The following is an 18,538-nucleotide window of genomic DNA, read 5'->3' on the forward strand; positions in this document are numbered from 1 at the left end:
GATTTGTAAACCTCAAGATGTTTTCCCTAACGTTGTCCCACTTTCACCCTCAACATACACACTGGATGCCACTAAATTAAAAGTTTTTCTCCTACAAGGAGAAAGTAAATTCAAGAAACAAGAAAATTAAATTATGTTTTTATCCCAAAAAAAAAACTTGTTTGAAAGTAAATACTTCCATACAATTGTGCTCATTTCACATGCTAGCAAGTTAATGCTCAAAATCCTTCAAGTTAGGCTTCAAAAGTACGTGAACTGTGAACTTCCAGATGTACAAGCTGGATTTAGAAAAGGCAGAAGAACCAGAGATCAAATTGCCTACAAACACTGGATCATAGAAATAGCAAGAGAATTCCAAAAAAAAAAACATCTACTTCTGCTTCATTGACTATCTTAAAGCATTTGCCTGTGAGGATCACACAAACTATGGAAAATCCTTACAGAGATGGTAATAACAGACCACTTTACCTGCCTCCTGAGAAACCTGTATGCAGGTCCAGAAGCAATAGTTAGAATGGGACATGGAACAACAGACTGTTTCCAAATTCAGTAAGGAGGACATCCAGGCTGTGTATTGTCACCCTGTTTATTTAACTTACATGCTGAGTAAATCATGTGAAATGCCAGGCTGGATGAATCACAAGCTGGGAGAAATATCAACAAGCACAGATATGCAGATAATACCAGTCTAATGGCAGAAAGCAAAGAGAAACTAAAGAATCTCTTGATGAAGATGAAAGAGGAGAGTCAAAAAGTTGGCTTAATATTCAACATTCAAAAAACTAAGATCATGGCATCCAGTCCCATTCATGGCAAATAGATGAGGGAAAAAATGGAAACAGTAACTGATTTTATTTTCTTGGGCTCCAAAATCAGTATGGATGGTGACTGCTGTCATGATATTTTAAAAAAAAATGCTTGCTCCTTGGAAGAAAAACTGTGATAAACCCAGACAGCATATTAAAAAGCAAAGTCATCACTTGGCCAACACAGGAGAGTATAGTCAAAGTTATTGTTTTTCCAGTAGTCATGTATGGATATGAGAGTTGGACTATAAAGAAGGCTGAGTGCCAAAAAAATTGATGCTTTTGAATTATGGTGCTGGAGAAGACTCTTTAGAGTCCCCTGGACAACAAAGAGATCAACCAGTCAGTCTTAAAGGAAATAAACTCTGAATATTTGTAGGAAGGGAGAAGGCGATGGCACCCCACTCCAGTACTCTTGCCTGGAAAATCCCACAGATGGAGGAGCCTGATAGGCTGCAGTCCATGGGGTCCTGAAGAGTCGGACATGACTGAGCAACTTCACTTTCACTTTTCACTTTCATGCATTGGAGAAGGAAATGGCAACCCACTCCATTGTTCTTGCCTGGAGAATCCCAGGGACGGGGGAACCTGGTGGGCTGTTGTCTATGGGATCGCACAGAGTCAGACACGACTGAAACGACTTAGCAGCAGCAACATTCATTGGAAGGACCAATGCTGAAGCTGAAGCTCTGATAATTTGGCCATCTGATGTAAAGAGCCAACTCATTGGGAAAAAAACCCTGATGCCTGAAACGATTGAAGGCAGGAGGAGAAGGGGGCGACAGATGATGAGATGGTTAGATGGCATCATTGACTCTGTAGACTAGAGTTTGAGCAAACTCTGGGAGATTGTGAAGGACAAGGAAAGCCTGTGTACTACAATCCATGGGGTTGCAAAGATTTGGACACAACTTAGAGACTGAACAATAAATAGTTGCTTGTCTTTGGCAATGTTGTTTTCAGAAAAAAAATTACCAAAAAAATAGTATGGAGATAATTTACCCAATGTTAAAGAAATATACAGATATATGCTTTTAATATTGAACGGAGATTTTTTTATATGGTAGACAAAGTTTTATTTAGTATGTAATTAATATTACAAAGTATCAGCTTTGTTCTGTAAGTATTATAGAAACACGAAATTGTAATCTTGCAGTGCAAATACTTTATACATTCTTTATATCATTAAGAGGTATTACTAAAATGAATGAATTCCAAATATACTTAATTTTTTTGTCACTTGACTGAAGATCCCCATTCCATTCCTTTAAATCTTGCTTCCTAATTCTCTGAAACTGAAATTCTAACTGAATATAAATTACATAACTGAAACAGTTATTTAATAAAATAACTCTTTCCTCTGCTAGGACCCAAAGTCCTTTGGAAAACTTATCTTTTGCCTTTGGATAAAATTGAGTGGAGCTATTAGGTTCCCCACATTGTCCTAACTAATGAACAGGCATGTAGTCAAACTTGCTCAGCCATAACACTGCAATAAAATTTGTTTGTTTGTTTGTTTGTTTTGTCTCAAAAAAAAAAAAAGTCAGTGACAAAATTTTTATTAATAACAGTGAAAGTGTTAGTTGCTCAGTTGTGTCTGACTCTCTGTGACTCCATGGACTATAGTCCACTAGGCTTCTCTGTCCATGGAATTCTCCAGGCAAGAATTCAGGAGTGGGTAACCATTCCCTTCTTCAGGGGATCTTCCCAACCAGGGACTGAACTTAGGTCTCCTGCACTGCACAGAGATTCTTTACTGTTTGAGCAGCCAGGCAAGCCTCTAATTAATAATAAGTTCAATATAAAAAATAATCCAATTTAGTTGTCAAAATGAGTTTTCTGAAAACCGCACCCTAGCATCACTTAGGCATTGCTATTAACCAGCCCTCTCTACACGCTTAATTTTCACTCTGATAATCTCAGAATTGTCGCTGATAACGGGATATCCATGTTGTAAGAAAGTTATGGCTGGTACTTTGCGTGCTCTATCAGCAACAAATGAGCTGGAAAGAATAAATTCAAAAGGCATAAAACATTTTGCTTTAAACACAAAGAAAATCGATACTCTTCTGATCCAGTCAAGAAATAAAGGCACAGGTCATTTATCATTCAACCCTCTTTTCACTGTACCCTGGGTAGATACAAAGTTTTTGCTGTTGTCATAGAATTTGATGATTATGTTCAGTCGGAGGAAAGAAGAATCACACACTGGGCAAGTTAATTGTCAAATATCCACTTTTAAAACTGACTACCTTTTAAAAAATATGGAATTTAGCTTTGAAAAGTTTGCTAGAATATCTGTCACATGCACTGTCAGTAATAGTCCACCTTTTCAGCCTTTTCTTTATTCACTTGTTGATAAAATATTGATTAGACAGCTGCTATAGGCTACCATAATTATAGGTGCCAGGGTTCCATGAAGAACTAAGCAGACAGCTCCATGTCTACACAGAACATGTATCTTGCTGCTCTTTGGTCCTGATCACCTCAGGGACAGGGAATCCTATCCTCAAGTTCCTCTCTTTCTGCTAATAATCATGTTTGTTTCCTCAGCTTCATAGTCTTGAATTCTAAAAATTCCTTGAACAGGTCAATAATTTAATTATAAGGTCTTAGATGTCAAATTAAGTTTGTTCTTTGATGCTGGTGATACCTTTTTAAAACTTATTTTTAGTTGAATTTTATACCGTATTCCAATAAAAATTGTTTCTGTATACATATTCAGGCTTCTCTAATCCCCATCTTTACACCAAACCTATATCAACAAGTGATATATATCCTACTGAGAATACAGATTAGCAATTGGCAGGACAGGTGAACTCTGGAAATAGAAATTTGAGATCCTTAAAGAAGAGCATGCAGTCTGCAGAGAAGCAAGAATAAAATCCTGCTGAACTAAGTATCAGAGAATGAAAGGATAAATTAGCAAGAGAAATTAAAAATGACTAGAAGAAGACAGGAATCCAGGGTCTGGGAGACTAAGGGAAGTTAGTTTTGAAAAGCAGGGAAAATATATAATGTTGAATGTTGACATAATGTAGAAATCGACATCTGTAATCATATATTAATCCCATTTGCTTAGATCATTCTTTGTTCTTAATCGATCAGTTTGTTCTTTCTGTCAGTGAAAGATTTCTAGGAAAGAGATTAACTAAAAGTATAAGCATCCTTCCCTAGGGAGGGCATGGCAACCCACTCCAGTACTCTTGCCTGGAGAATCCCATGGACGGAGGAGCCTGGCAGGCTACAGTCCATGGGGTTGCAAAGAGTCAGACGTGACTGAAGCGACTTGGCATGCACACATAAACATCCTTGAGCTGGAAGTAAGAAGTCTGTAGTTCCGTTCTTATTCACTTATTAAAGGTGCTAAACATTTATGAATCTACTTCCCAATCTTCAAAATAGTCTACATGGTATCTATTCCAGTGAAATGTTTCTGTGAAGATCAGATTGGCATATATATGAACATATTTGTAAAATATAATATGACTATAAAAAGATGTTTATGCTTTAGGAAAAAAAGTTTTTTCTTTTTTTTTTTTAGCTACAGATCTTTTTACTGTCTCATCTGTTAAAGTTTAAATTATTTTCCTTTCATTTATTTAATCAGATTGAATGCAGAATTTGCACATGAGAAGGGATCTGATATAATCTTTAAGACTCTCCTCAGAAAATTATAATCAAGCAAACCATAATTTTTGACTACAGAAGTGTGATTGAAATTCACACAAGGACATTATCCTGAAATAACCTCTGGGAGACAAGAAGGTGAGGCAATATTTACAAACGACTTAATGTTCAGACTCCTTCTTGCCAGAGCACAGGCATCACAACTAACTGCTGAGCAACCATCGGTGGAAAAATGCTGGGACCTGCCAAGAAAGACATCCTACATCCAAAAGCGAAGGAGAGGCCACGGAGTGCATAGCCATAGAATCAAATCCAATGCCTGCCAGGCATGCGCCCCACAAACAATTATACCACAGAAGTTTTCCCGCTGGAGTGATGGTTCTGAGTCCTGCATCTGGCTTCCCAACCTGGGGGTTTGGTAACAGGAGGAGAGGTTCCCAGAGAGTCTGGCTTCGAATGGCAGCAGGACTGCATGACTTCCACAGGACTGGGGAAAACAGAGGCTCCACTCCCGGGGGTGGGGGAGAATGCATAGAAGTCTTTGTGCACCAGGACCCAGGGGAAGAAGGCTGTGACCATGTAAGACACCAGACCAGACCTACCTGCTGGTGTTGGAGGGTCCCCTGCAGAGATGGGGGCCGTACGTGGCTCACTGAGGGGATGCTGGCAGGAGCAATTCTAAGTACTCACGGGCACAAGCCCACCCAGAGGCCACCATCAGCCCCACTGAACAGCCTGTAGGCTCCAGTGCTGGGTCACCTCAAGCCAAACAACCAAGCGAGGGTGAACACAGCCCCACGCATCAGCAGACAAATCGTTTAAAGTTAGAACATAAAAATTAGACCATCCTTTAACACTACATAAAATCAGCTTGAAATGGATTAAAGAACTAAATGTGAGACCAAACACTATAAAACTATCTTAGAGGAAAACATAGGTAGAACATTCTCTGACATAAATGGCAGCAATATTTTTTAATCCATCTCCCAGAGTAATGGAAATTAAAATCAAAAATAAACAAATTGGACCTAATTAAACTCAAAAGCTTTTGGGAGAAAATATTAGCAAATGCTGTGACTGACGAGGGATTAGTTTCCAAAATTTACAAACAGCTCATGGAGCTCAATAACAAAAACAAAATGACCCAATCAAAAACTGGGCAGAAGATCTAAATAGATACTTCTCCAAAGATATACAGATGGCCAAGAGGCATTGAAAAGATTTTCAACATCACTTATTATTAGAGAAATGCATATCAAAACTACAGTGAGATATATCTCACACCAGTCTAAATGGCCATCATCAAAAAGTCCACAAACAATAAATGCTGGAGAGAATATGGAGAGAAGAGGACCCTCCTACACTATTGGTTGGAATGTAAATTGACACAGCCACTATGGAGAACAATACAGAGGCTCTTTAAAAAAAAAACTAAAAAAAGAACTAACATATGATTCAGCAATCCCACTCCTGGGCCTGCCTCCGTAGAAACACACGGTCCAAAAGGATTCGTGCACCCTGTGTTCACTGCAACGCTGTTTACAATAGACGAGACAGGGAAGCTCAACCTAGATGTCCATTGACACAGGAGTGGATAAAGAGGGTTTGGCATGTGTGTACAATGGAATGTTACTGAGCCATTGAAAAAGGATGAAATAATGTCATTTGCAGCTCAACATTCAGAAAACTAAGATCATGGCATCTGGTCAATCACTTCATGAGAAATAAATGAGGAAACAGTGGAAACAGTGTCAGACTTTATTTTGGGGGCCTCCAAAATCACTGCAGATGGTGATTGCAGCCATGAAATTAAAAGACGCTTACTCCTTGGAAGGAAAGTTATGACCAATCTAGACAGCATATTAAAAAGCAGACATTACTTTGCCAACAAAGGTCCGTCTAGTCAAGGCTATGGTTTTTCCAGTGGTCATGTGTAGATGTGAGAGTTGGACTGTGAAGAAAGCTGAGCGCCGAAGAATTTATCCTTTTGAACTGTGGTGTTGGTGAAGACTCTTGAGAATCCCTTGGACTGCAAGGAGATCCTACCAGTCCATCCTAAAGGAGATCAGTCCTGGGTGTTCATTGGAAGGACTGATGCTGAAGCTGAAATTCCAATACTTTGGCCACCTCATGCAAAGAGTTGACTCATTGGAAAAGACCCTGATGCTGGGAGGGATTGGGGGCAGGAGAAGAAGGGGACGACAGAGGATGAGGGCTGGATGGCATCACTGACTTGATGGACATGAGTTTGAGTAAATTCCAGGAGTTGGTGATGGACAGGCAGGCCTGGCATGCTGCGATTCATGGGGTCACAGAGTCAGACATGACTGAGCAACTGAACTGAACTGAACTGGATGGAACTAGGATTGTCATACTGAGTGAATTAAGTCAGACATAAAGAGAAATTTGTATGCTATCACTTATAAGTGATATCTAAAAAGAAATGATACAAATGAACTTACAAAACAGAAACAGATTCACAGATTTAGAGAACTAACTTATGGTTACTAGCAGGGAAGAATGGGGGAAAGGGATAGGGAGTTTGGTACTGATGTGTACACACAGCTATATTTAAGATGGATAACCAAAAATGACCTACTGTAGAGCATAGGGGCCTCTATTCAATATTACGAACAGCTAAACGGGAAAAGAATACAAAAAGAATAGATACATGTATATGTATAATTGAGTCCCTTTGCTGCATACACCTGAAACTAACACAATATTGTTAACTATACTCAATATAAAATACAGTTTAAAAAAAGATTGAAGCTACAAAGAAAAATAAAATTTTTGTCAGATAATTCTAACAACATAAATAACGAAAAAGACCTAAGTTTCACAAGAAAAAAAATAGTCATTCAAGAAGATTTTAAGAAAGTGTCCGTTAACATCTGCTCCAGTGGAAGTGACTCAACAACCAGCTCACACCATGAAACACAAGTACGGAGGACTCTAGAGACAACTGGTTGCATAAACTGACACTGAACACGCACTTTTGGGCATATATCTCTTGATACAGCTGCGTGTTGTGGTATTCTTCCTTGTGATTAGTGTAGGACCTATGCTTATGCATCAAATAAAGCCATGGTTTAGCAAATGAAATTTTAAAAATAACAAAAAAGGAGTCAGCTTAGCAAAGTCCACAATAAACATGTCAATGCAAAACTTGAGACACATTTGTAATAATCTGCCTTTGAATAATCAACTGTTCACTGCATTTTTCAGTCTTCCTATTTCATATAGTAAATGAACTTAAATCACAATACTTTTGCTTAAATGAATATAAAAAGAGTTTTCAAACAGTCATTACAACTCTTTTTTTAAGCTAAAGAAAGTAAGACTTATTTTTTTTTCTAAATTATGTCATTGAAAATAATCTAAAGGATTGATCACCCTTATTGAAACACCATTTGGGAAAAAGCAGCACAATTGTTTCAGTGACCTCATGTATTCCCTGGTGGCTCAGATGATAAAAATTCTGCCTTCAATGCAGGAGACCTGAATTCAATCCCTGGGTCAGGAAAATCCCCTGGAGACAGGAATGGCAATCCACTTCAATATTCTTGCCTGAAGAATTCCATAAACAGAGGAGCCTAGTGAGCTACGGTCCATCAGGTCACAAAGAGTTGGACACAATTGAGAGATCAACACACATACCCAAGGCTAAAAGCTTCATACCATCTTTCTTCCACCGTGAGTGTAACTGTAACCTAAGTCTCTAAATTTTACTTTGTTGAAAGTATTCTCAGAGCACACATATAGTCAAATATATTTGTGTTATGTGCACACATCTTATTTGCAACACATGTCCACATGTTTAGAATCTTTGTATTTTCTAATTCCTTTTCTCATTCCTGCCATAAACTCTGCAGTTGATTTATTAAAGCAAACTTATTTCCTCCAGATCTTTATTCTGCCCAGTCCATCACCTCCCTCACATCCTGATAAAAAGTCACCTACTCCAACTTTTCTTACTTGACAACTTTATCTAAATAGAATCCAGAACTTAAAGAAGAAGTCTAACCTAGTTTTTCAGGATAGTTTTTCACATGAAGACAACTGAGTTTTCTCTTTTGCAGGATAAACATCCCCTGGTTTTGTGTATTCTCATCATTTCTGTAACTGTCCTCCAAATGTTTTCCACTTTATCATCATACTTTTTATTTGCCTGTCTAACACTCAAAAAGATACACTATCCCCTTCATGGGAGAGGTTATGCTCCTATTAAAGTACTTACTAGAATGTTTGGCCATCACCTTTTACTGTTGATTCACACTAAACCTACTGAAAATTTAAATACCTAAGTTTCATGTGATTCTATTGAGGCATTGTGTCCTCCTAGACTTTGTAGTTATTTCTGGAACTCTGGTTTCAGACTCTACATGGATATATATTAAGTGTGCTATATTTGGCTCATATTTGGCACTCCAAAATATGTCTCTCTGGTGTAAGGACTAATTTAAGCTGATAATTTTTAAGAAACAGAAGATTTAGCAAGTCTTTCTTTTGACCTCCCTTTTAGATGCCTAAAGAATTAAGATGAAGGGGCTGTTCCAAGAAGTGGGCTAGCATCAGAGATAACTACAAAGAACACAGACTCATTGTGGTCAGAGAGAAACCAGAGTCTCCTCTGCCCCATGTTTCTGCCTGGCCTAGGAACATTCCTTCACCAAACACCCTTCTTTTCTGTCATATGAATTGCTTTCCTCTGAAGTCCCAAACCACTTCCCCAACATTCTCTTTTTTCTTTAGCTGAGGGTGGTATTTCATGGGATGGCCTTGATTGTTTTGTTAAGTCACTCAGCTTTCCTAAGCCTCTCCCATGCGTACATGAGGTATATATATATGTCATTAAACTTTTGTTTTTCTCCTGTTAACCTGTCTAGTGTCAATTTAATTCTTAGGCTTGTCAGAAGACCCTAGAAGGGTAAAGTTGTTTTTTTTACCCCTCCCCAAAACTCTAATTCTGCCCTCATGACCTGATCATGTCCCAAAAGTCCCATCACCAAATACTATCACATTGGAAATTAGATTTTAACATATGAATTCTGGGGGGCGGCATAAGCATTCAGTTTGGCATTAATGTTTAATCCTGAAGTTTTAAAACAGCAGCAGAGTTGATCAACCTATCAGCAAACTCACTACCATCATATGCTAGGCAAAATGAGCCACTGATTTACATACAATATTTTTAAGAGCATCGGAAATAACTGGCTTACAAATACATACATATGTGTGCGCACGCGCACACACACACACACACACACACACACACACACACACACACACAATTTTGTCACTTGGGATTCACCAGTCAGCACTCACATACGCTCTACATGTCTGCTGTTTTAACTTCCTCTGTTCAGGCCCTAAGAAATTCTTCTCCATATCTCTTCCTATCAGTCCTCATTGCAAAACTATATCTGAGTGTCATGAAGGTTTGCAGATGGTATTGCTGTCATTGTTGAAGATAAATATTACTTTGCATTGTAGAGAGGCCTTGGGTGATGGAAGTGCTTAGATAAGAGAAAAGACAATTTAATTAACTTGTCAAATCATCCCTCTCAGATAGTGAAAATGTAATAGATACTTGCATAATGAGGTAGAGTATCAAGCATCTGCCTTCTTGTTTTTCTTGGTGCCCCGGTGTGTGATAACAAGGTACCCACAAGTTGGTACAATAGTCATAATAATAGCATGCAGGGACTAATAAATGTTTTTCAGTATTAGATGTTCTGTTCTGTTTTTAAATGTGTGTATTATAATTTAGACATAATGTGCATGAGATATGTATTACAGTTCTCCAAAGAAACAGAATCAATAAAATACATATAAAGAGAGAGAATGACAGAGAGAAAAGAAATTTGTTAGAAGGATTGGGTTATGTGATTACAGAGGCTGACAAGCCCTAAGATCTACAGGTTGGATGGCAAGCTGAAGATCCAGTTTGCCAATGTTTCCATTGGAGTCCAAATGCAGAAAAAAATAATGTCACAGATTAAAGACTGAGAAACAGAAGCAAGGAATCAAGGAATCCTCACTTACTTGGAAGACGGTCAATTTTTTTCTTTTATTCGGGCATTCAACTAATTGTATGAATCCTACCCACAATAAAGAAGACAACCTGCTTTACCCAATAAGCAGACATTTGTTACTGTCCAAAGTGACCACTGGGACATCTGGTCCATGCCAAAAGGCCATTGAAATTGGTTCCATCAGAAATGCTCATGAACATAATTGGTCCATGCTATGATCCTTGATATTTTGTGTTGTCAAAAACACCCACACTTAGAAAGCATCCCCAAGTTCAAGTAGCCCACAAAGTTTATTAATACTACTGGTCTATAGGATTAATACACAAAAGATAATATCACACTTTGTTGGTCCAGTGATTATGCTATGGCTGTATTCCAGAAATAACACTTCTTGCCTCTGTAGCCTAGCTGGTAACAGCACATGGGTTTAGGTAGATGGATTAGAGTTTGAGCTTGCACAAGAGTGAGATTCTTCCCTCACTAACAGGTATTAACTATGAGTACCAAGCAGAGTCCTATAGACAGAGGAAAAAGGACTACAGACCGACAGTATTAATAACCTTTGTGGGCTACTTGAACTTGGGGGTGTTTTTTAATGTAGGTATTTTTTTTTTTCTTTTCTGGGGCAGGATGACAGGACTGGGAGTGGGGAGAGCACACACTTGAAGGAATGGAAGGAGTCTGGACCTGATTTCATGGTTTCTGTCCTACAAGTTGGGACGCAGCCCTGACCCTGATAGTGTGGTGATGCCAGTGAGCAGGAGGGAAGCCCTGCTCACAGCTGGCTCTGGCCCCACCTCTTAGGAAGGTGGTAGCTGCCAGCACACTTCATGCCGGCACAGAAACAAGACTTGTATCACCTCATTTCCAGCTCACATCCAAAGACACATGGCACATGCAGACTATAGGGACACTCTCGCATAAGGACACCCCCTCAAGGGTGTCCCTACCAGATAACTATTTCACCTAATTTCATAGAGAAGGTTAAGCAAAATGAAAAGACAGAGAATTCTGTCTTAATTGAAAGAGCAAGATAAAAGCCCAGAAAAAAATTATGAAAGAGAAATAATTCACCAGATAAAGAATTCCAATTATTAATAAAAAAATTCTAACTGAATTAGGGAAGAGAATACATGAACACTGAGACTTTTAACAAAACGCTGAAAAATATGAAGAACTAGATGGAACTGATGACTAATAACTGAAGTGAAACACGTAGCAGCAGACAAGGTGATATAGAACAGTACACAACTAATCTGAAGTATAAAATAATACAAGTCTCCCGATCAGAGCAACAAAAAGAGGAACCAGTGTTCAAAACTAAGAACAGCTTAAGAGATCTTTGGTATATTCCTTCTATGTCCACTTTTGGTAAAGTTTTATCACAAATTAATGTTGAATATTTTCAAAAACTTTTTCTGCATAATGTTTACTGAATTTAAAGAGCTTTGTTTTTATGAAAATATTTAATAAGACAATTAAAATATCTAAAATCAAGTAAAACATTTGCATCATTTTAATTTTTTATTTAATCTTATTTAACTTTTCAATTATAATTTATATTGTTCATTTAACTTTAATAAACAATTTGAATATTTTAGTAAAAGTATTCTTTGAAAATATAGATGCAATAACATCCATTTTATTGACTACTACATTTAATCTAATTTTACTAAAATTATTACCAACTTAGAAAGCTTTAATGAAATTATTACCAAATGTGAAAACATTAAATATAACTACATTTATTTTTTCTTTCTTTAAATAATTGATAATGAGGCATTTAACATTTGGAAAAAAGTAATAACAAATATCAGAAAAGAAAAATTCTAAAAGAAAAAAAAGAAAAGTCTTTAAATATGCAGCCTTATTATATTTTTTTAAAAGTTGTAAGTAATAAAAGTGAATATACATCTATAAGTCGCACATGAAATTTATGAAAAGAACAATACCAGGTCTTTATTAGATAAATATTCAATACTGGCAAAAACCATGAGAATATTAGTACATTTCCATGCGTACTCCAGTCCTGTAGGCATGAGTTCCACATCTCCAAGGAGGATGAGATTCTCCACAAAGGTGTCTGAAGATCTAATTAAGTTGTCAGACATGCCACTGCAGAGATTTTAACATCAAAATCAGAAAGGCTGAGAGGAATGAAGCGGAAGATAGGATGAGTGGAAGAGCTTGGGGTCCTAACCAAGGGACTTCTAGTGGCAAGTGCTGTAACTATAATTTCAAAGACCAAGCAGAGAAAATGGCACAAGGAAAGTCTTGTACAATGCTAAAATTTATAAACTTTAACATGTCACTAAACAGGTAAAAGCATTCCAAAAATGTTGCTATGCTCAATTAACTGATTAAATTTGAGAGCAGAGCTTGAGATAGTGTTGCTTGAAATGCCAAGGCAGGCACATTCTTTTTAAAGGTATAGGACACCAAAGCATAGGATTGAGAATAATAAAATGTTGATGGTTCATATGAAGAGGTAAATGGTCAGATTTGTACTTTAGGAAACATAATTCTAGCAACATGGTTTAAGACAGGTTAGCACTGGATGTTTCTGAATAAGATTGAATATTAAAATTATTGTTAAAACACATAATCCTGCATGGCAATCAGGAGAAAGCATTTTGCAGACTCCAAGTAAAGGGAAAGTGAGTGACTTAGGCCACCCGCTTGCATGCGCAGTCGTGTCCGACTCCCTGCGACCCCATGGACTATAGACTGCCAGCTTCCTCTGTGCACAGGATTACCAAGGCAAGAATACTGGAGTGGGTTGCCACTTCCTATTCCAGGGGATCTTCCTGGCCAAGGGATCATATCCTCATCTGTGCATCTCCTGCATTGGCAGGCAGATTCTCTACCACTGGACAACTTGTAGGTCACCATAAGTGGGCATTTATGCCAACCCACACTTCTCACAGACTGTCAGAATATCAGTTCTCAGCAGAACACTAGGGCGGGCTCATCACTAGGGGACAGGAAGATCTGAGTTCTGGCTTGGCTCTGAGAATCTCCCATTGCTTGCTCAGCTTTTCTCAGACTGTAAGGCATCCTTGGATGCTCTCACCCAATCTTCGTCCTTTCTCTCAAATGCAATCTTGCATCACAGCCCAATGACTCTTATAACCTTTTCAGAATTCACACCACTTTTTCACACCTGGATAGTTCCCCTAATAATATTCTAATGTGTTTAATCCCATCTTGGCATCTGTTTCTATAAGGACCTAGACTAACACAAAAAATTAGAAGAAAATTACTGAAAAGTAGACCAATTTGTCAAGACTTTATACTACTTGCAGGACAGGAATTTACACAAGCAATTCTCAAAGTAACAGTAATAAGAAATATTTTCTCATTTTGTGAATCAGAAAAAGGAAGAATCAAGCACTATTCAAATGTTAAATGGTGATCACATTGACTGAGGTTTCAAAAAGGGAGGAAAAAGTACTTGAAGGAAAAATTATGACTTCAATCTTAGAACATGTTCAGAGTGAGATGTTATGGGCCCTCTAGGGAATGATGCTCAGCAGACAGTTATAATTATTAGTCATCAACTAACATAGACAAAGGCAAGAGGGACATGTTTGACAGTCATACAAATTAAGAAAATTACTGAAAAGTAGACCAATTTGTCAAGATTTTATACTACTCGCAAGCTAACAAGTTAGCCTGCTACCATTTTATGAATGCTGGTAGAAGATATGAAACCCTTGGATCACAGACAAACTGTTTATTACTCATGGCAAACAAATTCTCCAGCATATCAACAGTGCACGGGAGCTACAAGCCTGTTTTCACAGGGCCACATAAGGAGGGCTGCATGGCGCAACACCTCGCTTTCTATCATTCAGTGCTTACAGGGTCGAGTTAGAGAAGACCCTGAGCTTAAGAACTCCAATTCTGGACGAGAAGTAGTCAGTGTGGTTGTTCTTTCCTATGTGGGCAATACTATCTCCACTTTCCAATGTTGTTTTCAACTCAAACATCTTTGAAAAGATAGTCTAGAAATAAAATACTAATGCTTACTCACAACATGTACATAAAGAAACTTGAGGAAAATTGTCTCCCAACATAAATAATAGCAAGCCTATTGTAAAATTACAAAAATGTCTTCAAAAGCTGGAATGCCAAAGCATGAGGTGCCATTTCCCACCTCAGGTTAGAAAGAGCAGTTGTGCATAGGTGTATGTGTTTGTGTGTTTGTGTCTGTGTGCGAGCTTATGCCTGCACTTTGTTTTGTCTTCTGGGCCCATTCAGGTCTAGAAAAGGGTTGCAGTACTCAGTGGTTGCCATACTACTAAAAATTGTTGAGTGCCTTAAAAATAGCAGAAATTGAGAATCCAAGAGTATACAATGTGGAAACGTCACTCTCTCCAATAAGTAGTGCTGAGAAAACTGGACAGTCACATGCAAAAGTTGAAACTGGATCACTGTCTTATACCATAGACAAAAATTAACTCAAAATGTATTAAAGACTTGAATGTAAGACCTAAAACCATAAACTTACTTAAAGAAATGTAATTGGGTAAGCTCCATGACATTCTGGATCTGAAACCATAAGATGACCAACAGGTACATGAAAAGGTGCTTAATATTACTAACCCTCAGGAAAATGAAAATTAAAACCACAATGAGTTATCAACTGACTGTTAGGATGGCTATTATCAAAAAGGTAAGAAATATCGACTGTTCGTGAGCATTGGACAAAAGTGAAACTTTGTGCACTGTTGGTGGGAATGTAAATTGGTGCAGTCACTCTGGAAAATAGTATGGAGTTTTCTCAAAAAATTGGAACTAACACAACCATATGAGCTAGCAAGTCCACTTCTGGGAATTTATCAAAACAAAACAAAAACACTAACTTGAAAAGACATATGAAACCCCACATTTGTTATTTACAATAGCCAAGACAAGGAAACAACTTAAGTGTCCAGCAATGGATGAATGAATAAAGAAAATGTGATAAACACACAAATGCACATACACACACACACAGGAAATGTTATTCAGCCATAAAAAAGAATGAAATATTACCATTTTTGACATACGTGGACCTTGAGGCATTATATAAAGTGAAAAAAGTCAGATAAAGACAAATACCATATATTTATATGTATAATCTAAAAACCAAACTAACAAGCAGCAGACACACAACCAGGCTCATAGATAAAGAGGCTAGACTACTGATTAATAGTGGCAGGGGATGGAGAGTGGGCAAAATGGGTGATTCAAAAGGTAAAAACTTCGTTATAAAATCCACAAGTCATGAGAATGTATAGTATGCTGGCTACAGTAAACAGTACTCTATTATATATTTGAAACTTGCTAAATAAACCTTACAAGCTCACTCACATGAAAATAATTATGTATGCTAACTGATGTCAACTATCACTGTGGTGATTATTTCACAGTGTTTAAAAATATGAAATCATTATGCTGTCCATATGAAGCTAATACAATTTCATATGTCAATTATGCATCACTAAGAAAAAAAATTATTTTCTTTTAGTTCTGGAGGCAGGAAGCAGATAAATAAAGTGGTCTGTAGACCCTAGGAGAGAATCCTTCCTTGTTCTCCCTGCCTCTGGCAGCTCCAGACATGCCTTGGCCTGTGGTTTATGTAACTTCAATCTCTACCTGCATCATCACATAGCTTTCCTCTCTGTGTCCTTTTCCATTCTCTTCTCTTTTTGATACTTGTCACTGAATTTAGTGAAGTGAAAGTTGCTCAGTTGGGTCTGACTCTTTGCAACACCATGAACTAGTCCATGGAATTCTCCAGGCCAGAATACTGGAGTGGGTAGCCTTTCCCTTCTCCAGGGGATCTTCCCAACCCAGGGATTGAACCCAGGCCTCCTGCATTGCAGGCAGATTCTTTACCAGCTGAGCCACAAGGGAAGCCCATCATTGAATTCAGAGTCCATGCTTATTCAGGGTAATTTTACCTCAAGATCCTTAAGTATATTAGCTCTGACATTTTCCCAAATAAACTCACTTTCACAGATTCAGGGTGGACATACTGTTGCATGCAGAGAGGGAGCATATTCAACCTACTCTAAAAAGAGATGACAAATGACAAAGCAGGTCTCTTATTAATGTTGCAGATTTGTTTTCCAAGAACAATATCAGAAGTTAGGCCTACTCAGTACTCTGTAATGGCCTATACAGGAAAAGACTCCAAAAAAGAGTAGATGTATGTATATGCACAACTGATTCACTTTGCTGAATCTAGCAAAGTGAATACCTGAAACCAGCACAACGTTGTTAACTACACTCTTACAAAGGTTTTTTAATTAGTAAAACTTAGATTATATCCTGCTTCCTGTAGTTCTCAATATCTTTTACTGAATGTTCTGTTCATCTCCTATATTCATTAATCTTCGTGCTTTTTGAATTATCTTCCTTTAGATCATTAAAATTTTATGTCTTATTCATTTACAACATTCAATTAAAAATTTGGATTATGCTCTTTATGAATATCCAGATAGTTACATCTATCAATATTTGCCTGCATTTTAATTTACAGTGTTTTAAAATATTTTAAAATTTCAAATTTCTTTGCTTTTATGTATAGAAGATCCTCCATCAGTCAGATATTTGATGCACATTATCTGTTTAATTCTCTCTACTCTAGCTTTTTAGTTCTTTAAAAAATCATGAAAAGTACCTTAATATTTCTAGAATCAAGCATGGTATCTGGTACATGATTAGTAAGGATCTAATCTTATTTTTTGTATCTTTCTCTGTTTAAATTTTTGTTTCAGACATTAAGTTAGCATGTTAAACTTTTTTTAACATGCCAAGTGTCATTTTAAGATTTACTCTCTATTCACACATACATTTGAAAATTATTTCATTGTTTCCCACATTTTCCAAATATTCTCTAGGCAAATTCTAAATGCTGTGGAAATGGCAATAAAGGAAACAGACACAAATTTCTACCTGGAATTTATCATAGAATGAGTAGAGATTAAATTTTTTTTAAGATAAAATAATAAACTTTAATAGTAAAATAATTTTTACTAAATATATAATAAGTTAAAAATAGTAATAGCAATACTAAGTTATGTACATATAGCTTGTTAGATGGTAATACATTTGCTATGGAGAGAAACAAACTGGGAAAGGAAAATACAAAAGCTGGAGGAAGAAATTTTATATAGAATTGTCACCAGGTGGTATTTGAACAAAAAATGGTGAAAGAGGAAAGGAAATTAGTATCTAAAGGGGAAACTTTTCAATCAAAGAAAACAAGTGCCAAGGCCTTGACATGGAGGGTACCGAGACACTTGAAGAATGGAGGCCAGAGGGGCAGAACTGAAGTAAGAGAGACAACAGGACTCAGTTCTGAGAGGTACTGGGTTCAGATCACCTAGTATCTCGTAGATCATTGTTTTGAGCTTTGGCTTTTCCTCTTAGAAAAATACAAGGACTCTTGAGAGATTTTAACCAGAGGAGTGGCTTGATCTGATTTGCCCTTTAAATGAATTAAATCAATAAAATAAGTTGAAGCCAGAAAAGGGAGCTAAGCAAGTGAGTGCATTCATCCAGGAGAGATACTAGATAAAACTAGGATTCACCACTGTGGGAGCAGAGAGAGAGAACTGGATTTACCAGATCTATGGCTCAGCCAAGTTAATATTGTGTAGCAAGAGAAGGGGCAGAAGGAAATGGCAACCCACTCCAGTGGAGAATCCTGTGGACAGAGGAGCCTGGAGGGCTTCCGTCCATGAGGTCACACAGAGTCGGACACGACTGAAGCAACTTAGCATGCATGCATGCATTGGAGAAGGAAATGGCAAGCCACTCCAGTTTTCTTGCCTGGAGAATCCCAGGAACAGGGGAGCCTGGTGGACTGCCATCAGTGGGGTCGCACAGAGCCCGATACAACTGAAGCAACTTAGCAGCAGCAGCAGCAAGAGAAGAGAAAGGGGGTATTAATAAGTCAAAGATTCCAATAATTGGTTATGGATTTTAGGCTGGAGAAGAAGAGAATGAGCAAGGTTAACCTCATTTGAAGCCAATGAAGCATCAACTTCAGGGCTTCTCACTTGCTCT

The sequence above is a fragment of the Odocoileus virginianus genome, chromosome 21 (assembly GCF_023699985.2).
Source record: "Odocoileus virginianus isolate 20LAN1187 ecotype Illinois chromosome 21, Ovbor_1.2, whole genome shotgun sequence".
NCBI lineage: Eukaryota > Metazoa > Chordata > Mammalia > Artiodactyla > Cervidae > Odocoileus > Odocoileus virginianus.